We start from the raw sequence: 12,674 nt of genomic DNA, 5'->3' as shown, positions 1-12,674 counted from the left end.
CCACAAGATTTTCAAGGTGTTTTTGGAGTATTGCGCCTTCAACATATCTGTGGATAGACCTCCAGTTTGCCTTTTGATAGAGACGAGTTTGCATGGATTTCACGTTAAAGGAACCAGAAATTTTACAGGTTATCGGAATATGGTCCGATTTTAGAATATTTGGGTGTGTCACTAGTTGTGAAAATTGAAGTCCGGAATTCGTGAGCATAATATCGACAACAGAGGACAGTTGTGGTGCTTGACGCTGTGTATATCGCGTAAAACCATCAGGATAGTGAATGTAAAAATTGGAGCTCAGTTAATGATGGTATGAACGTTGTCCAGCCGTATTATCTTGCTTACAATGCCAACTGGTATGATGAACATTAAAATCTCCGAAAATGAAAGACATTTGAAGAGTTGGTTAGACTTTTTATGTCATTAATAAAGTGCACTGTATATTTGGGGCAGTAGGCTGCCGTTAGCCTGACTGGTCTTCTATTAATGTGTATAATTATAGAAATGTTTTCTATAGAATGGGTAGGAATTTTAGGCAATTTTTGATGAGGAATGTTGTTTTTTACTGCGATGAGAACTCCTCCACCATGTCCTGGTCTATCTTCTCTATATATTATGTAATTTCGCAGTTTCATTTTATGATTTGCTTTTAAAAATTGTTCATTCAGGAGTATAATATCTATATTCCTTTCATTTATTATGTAATCTAACTCTAAAATGGATGCAGTGTTTGTTATGCCTTGGACATTAAAATGCATAACATTTATATCGTGCTGAATTAATTGGTTATATGACTTGTCTGAGCATCATTCCAAGAACTCGCATTTTGTCACATTTGTTCCGACATATCTGTAGGGCATCAATAGCCTCAAAATAAATTTGAAGGATTATTTCATTGGATAAATCATCCTCTTTTTTTCATCATTATTTTTAACTTTTGAAGCATATGATGTTGAAAAATTTGGCATTATTAAATGGTCACTAGAAAGTCCATTATTTTGTACAGAGAAGATTCTTTTCAATTTACTAGAGATATGTTTTAAAGTAATTTTGCTCTAATTTGAAGGTACTCGTTTCGCTGTGGGCAATTTTTGTCATCTGCTCTGTGATTAACATTGCTTAGACCTTTTGCAATGCAATTATAGCACTTATATATCACGGGCCCACGAGCAGTTTTGTTTAATTGACAAGTGGAGTAGTCTAAGAGGATTCCTCCAGTGCACTACAACGTCACAGAGAAACTTTATTTTCCTTACTTCATTTTTACTTACATGGTTCTTGTCAAATTCGATCATATATAATGCATCGTCTGGGTTACTTCGTTTAGTTGGAATTTCCTTTACGTCAACAGGTTCAATGTTGAAATTATTCTTAAATTCATCCTGAAGGGTTCCGATACTTATTCTGGGCAATACAAACAGAACAAGCTTAAATTTCTTCTGATCGACCAAGGAATGGGTGAAGAATTTCATGCCATTGACTTTTAGTTTTTCAACTGCATCGTTGAAGTTCGCTATTGTTTCTGAAAATACTTTGGTTCCAATTGACATTGTTTTGTAATTGGAGCTGTGTCCAAGAAGTATCATAACTTTTGTTAAGCTGTGTTGGCTGTCAACTACTATCGGCGGAACCTTAATTCTGCTTTCCGCAATTTCACCACCTTCAATACTACCATCATCATCTAGGTCAGATAAATCCTGGTATCTGTTGAAACTCACCGCTTCACCTGGCTTCGGTTGTTTAAATCTAGTACTATTACCCCAATGCTACTTTCTTTTTTGGGACATTTTTAAAACATTTTTTAAAAAATTGATTGTTGTTTGTGTTGTACTTTTTAGTCAGAGTGAACAGCAAAAATATGATGGCTAAATTGTCCGTATAAAAGACCACATTTTGGTGGCTTTTGGGAAGCGGCGGTGAAGTCAGCGAAGCAATTATTGCTTCGTACCACAAGTAGGGCATCTGTTTTTTCGCTAGGCTTTTTTTGTCTTTTGAGTATTTTTGTAAATTATAAAAATATAAACGTTTCGTATATTTTATTTCACGTTTCTATTTAATATTATTTTTCAATAGCTTTTTTGGGGGTTTTGTGCAATATAAGTAAGTACAATTTTAATTTCTACATTTTTTATTTCGTTTCCTTATTTTGTTTTCGTGCAATGTTGCGTAAGTACAATTTTAAGTTCTAAATGTAAATGTTGAAGAATTTGCCTTAACGTCGAGGAAATTCTGTCAGCTAGGCCAAAATTGGTCTTCGAGAGTGGAAAATTACCGATCTAAAACTACAGCTGTAATTGTTCCCATACAGAGGAAATTTATAAGCCAAATAAAAGGATGCTGAGTCAGAAAAAGACTTCGTCACAGAAGACTGTGGTGGCGGTGCCCACCGAGGGGGCTTCATATTTGAGATCTTCAGACAGAAGGAGTGAGGCATATCCCCAGGAGGACAAATCGGTGAAATGGCCGCCAATGATGAAAATAAAGGAAAAGGTTACCACTCTTCTCGGAATGACGGGTACTATTATGGAAATAATGAGTACATTAAAGACGGAGGAAGCCGGAGAAGGCTTATTTGACTTCGCCAAATAAAAACTTGTGGACGCTTCAAGAGACGTAAAATGCTATCCAGGCGTTCATAGACGGTTTTTGGAGATGCATCTAAAGAAGTCCAAACGAGCCGATGCTATCAGAGCACGTCAGCCGAATGCAACAGCGAGGCTGTTCTCGAAAGATGTTAAGGTCATCCTTGAAGTCAAGCAGGCTCTTAATGTGGAGACCAAAAAGAAAGGCTTGAAGAAACACGTGTCCTACATAACATTCGAATTGGACAACGAGCGAAAGGGGCGCGAAGCAGCAGTAGCCGAAATGAGAAAAAATGGAAGTTAATATTAAGGAAATGGCGGTTGCCTTGATTTCACAGAAAAATGAAAAAGAAGATGCCATTAAACTTGTCTCGAATTTGAAAGAGAAAGTTGAAAATGCTGTGTGTGTTGCCGAGGATACTAAAGACAAATTACAAAAGGCTAACCAGGAGGCAGAACGCGAGGGCAAGGCGTTGAAGGTGGTAATAAGACAACTTAGTGATGAGTTGTCTTGTGCAAAAAGAAAACGACTTGCAGCTGAAACCGAACGTAACGGGTTGGCTACAAATCTAGAAGCTGGAGAGGAGAAAGTTATTTTTGCTGGAGGCTGATATGAGACTGATGAATTGGCTGCAAAATTAGTGATCAATAACAACAAAAATATGACGGCGAAATGGTCCGCATAAAAGACCCCATAACTAAAGTTGGAGTACTTGGGAAGGAACAAGAAACAAGCCCTAGAGACTTGAATGGACAAGTATCAAACAATAAAAAATCGAAGTGGAAAAGAAAACAAGATGACTTATATACATGGAAATGGAACACGGCAGAATGTAAACATGAACTGTTCGTCAGCGTGATGAAGACGAAAAAGGATATAAAGCTGTGTCGCTTGTATAATAAGATGCTGAAGGCAGCTCAAGTTGTAAAGAATATGCCTAGTTCAGAGAAGCATGACGTCTTTCACCACAGAAAGAACACAACACTCAAAAAGGTTTCAGCCTGGAAATTGAAGCCAGCAGACAAAGGAGGAAAGACGTTCAAAAGAGACTGGCTGGAAAAATGGAGGAGTTACTTGGGTGCTACAAATTAACTTCTTTTCTCTTAAAATGTCAATTATTTTAGATCTATTTAATTTTTTATTTGTAATTTTAATATTTTTTGTGCCCCTGTGTTGCATGAACTTCAATGGGGGCTTCCGGACGGGGAGATTGGTCTTCGTCGGAGGCACGGGAGTAATTCGTGTTTACGTTGGAAAAAGGGGGTGGCCACAGTTCAGAAAAGGGGGAACTTTTTAAAGACGAGCGGTAGGTGGAGGAATCCACTGGTGGGCATGAACCCTTATTTGGGTGTTGTAAGTTGGATCTGCACCACAGGGCTGTAAATGTTCTCAGCATTGCAATCGTATTTAACAAGCTTTATGAAATTTTTTGTTGATAGTCTGTAGTAATAAATGTGCGGCTTGAGCGTTCAATGTTACTTCTCGCCTGCTAGACTTGCCAACTATGATTATTCGTGCCTGCAAGATAGTGGGTTAATATAAAGAGTAACTTAATAAATGCAATGACCATTTAAGGGAACGCATGGAAGAGCACAAAAAATGTATGATAAAGAGTAGCAATAAAAATAGATAGCAGTAAGACAGGAAAGGGGTATGAAAAAAGATGAGAATTTTCGAATATGAAAGGGTAAACTCCATTCTAGTTTAAAGCAAAGAATTTTAGGTTGAGAGTGCAGATAGGGTGATTTTTGGCGCAATGACTCAAGAGACAAATGTGTAAAAAATATGGCGTTTTAGCTTGGGAAGAGATATGGGTTATAAAAGAAAAAACCTTAACACACGAGAAGGTTGAGTCAGTTGTGCAAAGAATCGTGCGGTGTCAAAAATTTAATAGTGCTTAAAGAATTACAATATCTTTTTTGCTAAAAATAATAGAAATTCTGCGTTGCAGAGGCAATGTGAGTTGTGGAATAAATTAAATTTTTTATTAAATAAACTATGATACAAATTACATTTAAATTTAGTTTAAATAACCTGGATGTGTGTGCTAAAAATAAAAGTAAAAAGATATAATAAATATTTGTTAAGTAAGTGGTAAAAGAAAATAAGGAAAATAGATGCTTAATGAAAGGTATTTTTAGTTGCAAATTGCCTGGGTGAGCGAGTGACCACAGAGTCGTTACCCAGGAAATAAGACACACAGAACGGGGAGATAAAGCACCCTGTGTAACAAATCACACCGCACCAAGAGACTACCTAATAAGTCTTGCACTAAGACTAAGACTGACCGAGTGGCTTCATTTTTGTGGAAGGTGTTTGATATCCGAAGACCCGAATAAAAGTTCCACCATAGCCGAAAAAGGACTACAGGCCACCAAAGGAATAAGTATAATGATGTAGTAAGAAGATACAATTTTTAAAACCTTAAAGTAGTCGCTAATGATTTACTAACATACATAAAAATCAGAAATATAAAGAATTGATGAAGTGAAACAGGTCCTGAGAGAAGACGGAAAAAGTTAAAGACCAGAAAATTAATCGTAAAAGTGCCTTCTGATATTTATATAAAAAAAATATATACTGAAACTAAAGAATCAAAAAACAAAATCACACGTATCAAAAAAAAAAAAAAAGAGAAAGAGAAATATAGTTGCAATCAAGAGAAGGAGAGCAGGAGATAATCTAAGATAGGTTTAAGGATTGAATTTTAATATATCTAATTTTAAGTTTTAAGAGTAGATTGTGCGGTATTTGTATCGTTAGGATAGGTAAAAAAAATGTTAGATGGGATATACAAAGTCATTTGTTTTTAAATAGGAATTTTGGTACGAATGAACCATATCATTACTAGACTAAGTGAGCTCCTTTAGGCAGGAAATTTTGTGGGCAAACCAGCAAATGGCCAAAACTTTGGACTTTGTAGGTCTTTGAAATTTTTTGTGTAACAATAATTATTTTCTTTGTCAATTAAATGTTGTATTTTTATTATGCTTGAATATGAAAATGTCAGCGTTCTAGCGCTAATTATGGAACACTAAGTGTCGTCATTTTTGGGGATGATTCCGTGAAGGTAAACTAAACTGGTAAGTGTGTGCAAAATGTATTTGGGGCTTTGTAATAAAAATTGGACGGATGTAATAAGCCTAGGTTGGGAGGGCCTGTGTGAGACAGATTCACCACCAACTTCAATGCGCGCCCGCAAAGAACGCTTCTTCCAATCATTGATTTCGAAAATATTTTGCATTTATTTTTTAAAACAACAAATACATACACAAAATTGGCAAAAGTCGGGCACACTTTGAAAAAATTGTAAATAGCGGATTTCCTTTCCTTTTTATTGTACCATAAGGTTCCACGTTCTTCAGTTCCAAGGCATATTCTTAATGGGCCCAGCAAACACGAATCCCAACTGGGCAGATCTTCAAATATTACCGCATTTACCTTCAGACTCCAATTATTGTTTGTGCGGCGGGGCGAAACTGTGTAGGTGCCAAATCGTTCCCCTTTGTAAATTCGCATATGAAATCCTTGACATCGTCGCAGATTAGCTAATTATGGCTCGCAACATGCTAAACACCTCCATGCCCTCGGCCGTTATGCGTACCATAGCCGTTGGTACAAATACCAAACCCCACGCGAAAACTGGGTTGGTTACGGCCCCTATGTTGAGTGATACCTCGTCCAACTGAGACGCCCCGTGCATTAACGTATGGTGCCGATCGTTGCATCTCCAGCAACCAGTTAAGGACGGGCTGTCGGAGGCCAGATAATTTCTCGTCAGGCAATTCCGGCAATAGCGCAGACGCTCCACTGTCTTATACCGCTGGAAGAGCGTCTGCCTGCGGAACATCTCACAGACACTGAGGGCATGGTCTTCTTGGCATAGAGCAATTGAGTGGATCACTCATGGCTTGGCCGGGGTCTTATCTTATCAGATCTGCTTCTCTGTCGCCTTTCAGGGGATGTTGAACTGGGACGTTGGATTGGCCGTATGGGTATGTTGGCTCTTTTTGCTGTTTGACTGGGCTACGACAGCGATCGTCTAAACGGCAGTCCTGGTCGGGTAAGTAAGCGGCCATATCTGAAAAAAACCAAAGACGAGAACTAAATTTTTTTTTGAGTGAAAATCCGACTAGTCAGTCGGAAAACAATTCGACAACATTTGTTATGGGTCTGCTAATTTTGCCACTTGCTGTCCGTATGACTACAAACTTGGTATTTTGATCACTACCTGAATACGTACTATCGATACGACCCAACTTCCATTCATGCGGAGCCAGCCTGTCATCTTTTACGACAACTAAATCTCTTTCCTTGATATTTTTCACAGTTTCACTTATTTCTTCTGTAAAGTTCGTGGAGATATTCTAACTTCCATCTGTGGCAAAAATGCTGTGAAATAATCTTGAGTCTTTCCCACCGATTGTTGGGATCAGCAATTTCCGAGACTCTACTTCCAACAAATGTGCTCCCATGCCAATAAAACGATGGTGAAGTCTGTCCAAAATTGACAGAATGAAAAATGAATTAAACTAATGTGGAGAGAAATACAGCCTCGTATAGCTGAAGTCCAGGTATTAAAAGTTTTTTTTTAATTAAGAAGATGTATAGACAAGTGCTGATGTTGAACACGTACTACGTGCGCCCCATATCTTGCTACAAGATATCTGAAAAGGCTAGCAAATACGAACATACAAAAATAACAAATGGGGGCGATGGTACTTCAAAAAATGTTGTGAGTGTCTGGCAGTTTAGCAGTTACTACTTGAAGCAAGATTTATTTATTTTTAATCTATCAATGTTTTTGGATCAACATGTTTTCCCCAAGCAGACCAATTTTGTTTGAAGACTGATGTGAATGCATTTACCAACATCACCAAGCGGAAAGTCACATTAGATTTGGCAAGATTCTTCGAACCATAAGGAATTGCAGCTCCTGTGGTGTCAGCAGCGAAGATCTTTATTCAGAAGCTGTGGAAGAATAAAATTTGTTTACGACGATGAACAGCCGGCAGAAATGGACTATTATTTGATTCAGAGATTACATTGAATTGGATCAATTCAGGACATTCAACACTAAAAACGTACGTTCGTATACCAGGCAGATCGCTGAGCAATCAATGGCGACATAGACAAAGGATAATGCAGCAGATTTCATATCGAGTCATGAAACCGGGTCGGCTGTCAGGAAGTATGCTGTGGTTTTATGGACCCACATTTCTACACGGAAATGAATCTCTCTGGCTGGAACCTTTCTCAAAGAAATAAGGAATTCGAACTGACCTTGAATTTAAGATGGAATCTGCTGTGTCAGCTATCAACCACAAGAGTTCATTTAGTCGATTACAGCGAATTGTCCTGCGACTTGCGAAAGTAAAACAGAACGCAAGCATCGAAGCTCGACAGAAGTATTGACCCCAAGACTATCCAGGTGTCGGATTTCGCGAAAGAAATACAGCAGTTCAGGAAATATGGAGCATTGAACAAATGAATTTCCATAAACAGTTTAACTCCGGAGGTAACCTTAGTATACGAAAAAAGATGTCATTACCATACAACGACTCAATTGTAAAACTGATCCTTGACATGATTTATTTGGAACCACTGTGGTTCACAACTGCTACTCGCAACCTCAAGACAGAAATATTGGATCTTCAAGGGGAAGGCTATGACACGCAACATTGTGCAAAATTGCGTAAGATGCATACGAGCAAAACCGAGGTTATACAATCAAATTATGGGAAGTCTACAATGGGAACTACAAGGCCATTTGTTGTGTTTGGCGGCGACTATTGTGGACCGTTATGGTCCCACTACAAAATACGAGAGAATAGAACACACAAGGTTTATATCGCTCTGTTTGTCTGCTTCGCAACAGAGGCTGTGAATTTAAACATAGTTACAGGCCTGACAACGCTCGTCGTGGGAAATGTTGAACTTTGTATTCAAATAACGCGATAAAAACTTGGCATAAAAATAAAAGAAAAAATGGGGATGGTGAATTAACCTCCCATAAAAACTTAAATTGAACTGGTGCAACCCACATAATCATCTAATTTGTTTGGAAATTGTGGCAGGAACCTTCAAAATTCCGAAAATTGGGAGATACCGTCATATGGAATCTACACCAATTAGTAGACCTACACCAATTTGGTACCTCAAAAAATCTGGAGGTACTGTTATATGGGCTAAACGGCCTAAATATGGTCCATAAATAAAACTTTGTGCCAAATTTCAAAGATTGTGCGAATATTGATAAATCGAATTGCAATTTACCTTGATCGCACATATCTGTGTGCTTTCTTTTTTTGCAGTACACAGGTCGAGCGATATGTGTTTGACCATTAAAATCACGATACAGTCCACATTATTATTTTATTATTTTACTATTTTATTTATGGACCATGTTTAGGTGTAGCCCCCCTATAACAGTACCTCTTGATTTTTAGAGGTACCAAATTGGTGTAGGTCTACTAATTGGTGTAGACTCCATACAATGGTATCTCCCAATTTTCGGAATTTTAAAGGTTTTTGCACAATTTCCAAAGAGATTAAATGATAACGTGGGTTGCACCAGTTCGGTTTTAATTTTTATGTTAAGAAACATTGACCATCCCCATCTCAGGCTTCATCCCTTTATTGTTGTTTTTATAAATACAACGTTTGTTTATTAGTGGAGAACGATGGTAATTTTTACCAGGGGATGTCTGGGATATTCTCCCCAGAAGTTATTTTAAAAATAACTTCTATGACAAAAAACATTTTTTACCCAAGTGACGAGATCGTAAGCTCAATAGAAGAGGAACCAAAGAATAAAATAAAACTAAAATTCTTACAAGCGAACTTATAAACATTTACATCTTTCTCCACTTGTTATGCGTTTGTTCAAGCTGAACGAAGTAGAAAACTGTTGAGGAATGGTGGATCTTTCCGAAACCTAGGTATTCCCTGCCTTACCCCCTGGTAAACATTACCATCGTTCTCCACTAATAAACAAACGTTGTTTTTATAAAAACAACAATAAAGGGATAAAGCCTGACTATTTTGCAACAACAAAATACTACGTTATCCCGAACAAACAAGCCAACACTGTTCTATTAATAGACAAGGTACGGTCGACGAATGGGTTTTTGTTGTAACAGACAAAACCGACTTTCATGGTTATGCTACTTCGTTCAGGTTGAACGAAAGCATAACAAGTGGAGAAAGATGTAAATGTTTATAAGTGCGGTTGTAAGATTTAGAAGACTTTCCAAAATAATTTTAATTTTATTTAATTCTTTGGTTCCTCTTCTATTGAGCTTACGATCTCGTCACTTGGGTAAAAAATGTTTTTTGTCATAGAAGTTATTTTTAAAATAACTTCTGGGGAGAATATCCCAGACAAAAAAACAAGGGAACTGATGAGGATTGGTGGCTCTTTCCGAAACCTAGATATTCCCTGCCTCACCCCCTGGTAAACATTACCATCTTTCTCCACTAATAAACAAACGTTGTTTTTATAAAAACAACAATAAAGGGATAAGCCTGACCCTTTTTCAACAAAAAAATACTACGGTATCCCGAACAAAGAAGCCGACACTATTTTCCTTTATTTTTATGCCAAGTTTTTTTCTATGAAAACGCCAAATAAAAGCTTTAATAATGTTTTCTTACAATAAGAATCCAGCCAAACAAATTATTAGTTTGCCCGAAGAATACACGATTTCATGTGCTAAAAGTACACACAAAGTCATAACATGCACTCTATAACAATGATATTTGGTACACACATCAAAATGTGTATCTACTATGTGAAGCAGTAGTTAATGTGATATCAAATATATATATATATATATATATATATATATATATATATATATATATATATATATATATATATATATATATATATATATATATATATGCAATTTTATCTATAGTTCATTGGGTTGTAGGGCTTTAATGAAAGGATAAGTTTTAGTACAATTGTTTAACCATTTACAACATTTTACACTTTTTGTTTTCAGCGTTATTAATAGGTATTATTCACCATCTTTATGTACAATGTACTTTTTGAATTTTCACTGTGGTTTGTGTGTTTGATGTTTTTCTCTTTGTTGAAAATAAATGTAATTAGTTTTGTTTGTTTTTTCTAACACTTGCACCTGTCACTCGGGGGCGGTAATTAAATCAGGACTAACCAATGGCCTATTTACATCGTCACATCAAACAAGTTTTGTAAATGTATGCAACAGCTCCACTTGGGGACCTGCAGGTCCATTGTGATTATCCTGATGGAGTGAATATAAAGAAATATACAGGGAAAGAAAAAAGCTTATGTTAAAAACGATGTATCCACAAAGAATTTATCGTGTTGTCTTTAGCCATTTTAGTATTCTAGCTAACTGAAGAATAATTGACGATTCAGCAATGGAGAGTGAAGAGAGATCATACAGATTTTGTTTACCCGCGAGCCCCAGTCTGACTCTTAACAGAGTGGGACATTGACAGAGTAAGTGTTCCGCAGTTTCTATCTCTTCATCGTCTTGACAAAGTCTACAATAGTTAGAATCGTCACCACCCACAAGTCATTGCCCTAATATTACAGTGACCTGTTATTAAGCCTACCTATTAAGCCTACTACCAGTTTTAGGTTCGATTTCGCCATGGAAATGAGTGATAGAGATCTCCTTTCGGAGATTACTGTCCAATTTTTTGGAAATAATACATCCACTTGCATTTTGCCAGTTATGCTGATATCTTCCAGAATCGTGTTTGTGTATAATCTGAAAGAAGTAACACAATGGTGGTTTCACCGAGCGCTCAATCTCTAGAACAGTTGATTCGGAGCCACTTCTTGCCAATGACCAGGAAAATTGTTATGACCAGGAACCAAGAAAAGCTTAAAAAGGGCTTCAATTTTTCCAGAGCAAGCACTCCAGGACTGCATAGATATGATGGTGGATGAATTTAGCGCTTTTAGGCCCGACTATCGACATATATATCACAGTTCAACTGTTCGATCCATCAGCAATTCTGCGGCTTTCCTGACAGCAAAGTTTTCTGCCTGGAATACACTAAAACCTTTATTGAGTTTGAATGAATTCCGTATATTCAGGCTTTCGCAGAAAACGTCTGCACCTTTTCCACTTTCCATCTTAGAGCCATCGGTATAGATAGCTGTACCGGTGAAAGGTGGAGTGTTCTGGGTCCAAATGTCTCTGCTAGGTTTGTGGATGTCTAGTGTTTCGAAGTCTATATATAGTCACTAGTTAAAACCCGACCCACATAATTCATTATGAGCGAATGTCCGTAAGATTTACTACGCCATGTACCAAGTTCCTTGAGTCTCAGTGCACATCTCGCAGCTTGTTCCTATACAAATAGAATTAAAGGGATTAAAGTTAGGTAGGGTGTAAAATGTAGAGTGAGGTGTGCTTCTAAGTGAGGAGTTTTTGCAGGAGAAGAGTGCTATCAAGCCTCGTTTAGCGCGTTCCTCGATGTCCCTCCTCCAGTTCAGACGCTGGTCGAGGATGGTGCCGATATACTTGGCTTCAGACTAAAGACTCAATGTGACGCCATCCAGCGATGGTGGTAAAAATTCCGTGAGATTCCGCTTCCTCCTAAAGAAAACAAGTTCTGCTTGACGCAAAGCCCATTGCGAAGCGCCCATCTCGATAGCCTTACAAGAGCTCCCTGCATTAGGTCAGATACAGTTTGCAGGAATTTCCCAGAAATCAATAGAACTACGTCGTCAGCGTAAGCAACGATTTTAGTTCCATTGTGTTCCAGATCTATTAATATACTATTTATCACCAGAAGCCATAGTAGTGGTGATAAGACCCCCCATTGAGGAGTGCCCCTGGTCACTGATTTCCTGACGGAACACTTGATTCTGCTGCTGATGATTCTACTGCTGAGCATAACATCAATCCATTCAATGAGGAGTAGTTGTATACCAAGTTCAGTGAGAGAATTATGAATGGCGTCAAGTGTGACATTATAAAAGGTCTCCTCTATATCAACGAAAGCTGCCAATGTGAAACATGCTATTCAGGTTCTTCTCAATATAGCCCTGAACGTCGTGTTGCGCTGTTTCAACAGACTTGCGA

At 37.7% G+C, this 12,674-nt stretch overlaps 1 long non-coding RNA gene across 1 annotated transcript; it reads right to left on the bottom strand.

Annotated features, from left to right (window-relative positions):
* Nucleotides 1-5,801: 5,801 nt before the first annotated feature.
* LOC109614386 (uncharacterized) lies at nt 5,802-8,500 on the bottom strand. The gene is made up of 2 exons (XR_002195533.2): nt 6,812-8,500; nt 5,802-6,661 (listed from the first exon to the last, which is right to left on the bottom strand). It is a non-coding gene; the product is annotated as an uncharacterized LOC109614386 (long non-coding RNA).
* Between the last annotated feature and the right edge of the window lie 4,174 nt (nt 8,501-12,674).

The sequence above is a fragment of the Musca domestica genome, unplaced genomic scaffold (assembly GCF_030504385.1).
Source record: "Musca domestica strain aabys unplaced genomic scaffold, Musca_domestica.polishedcontigs.V.1.1 21, whole genome shotgun sequence".
NCBI lineage: Eukaryota > Metazoa > Arthropoda > Insecta > Diptera > Muscidae > Musca > Musca domestica.
Note: the sequence above shows the minus strand (reverse complement) of the source record. Positions and strands in the feature narration are given on the sequence as shown.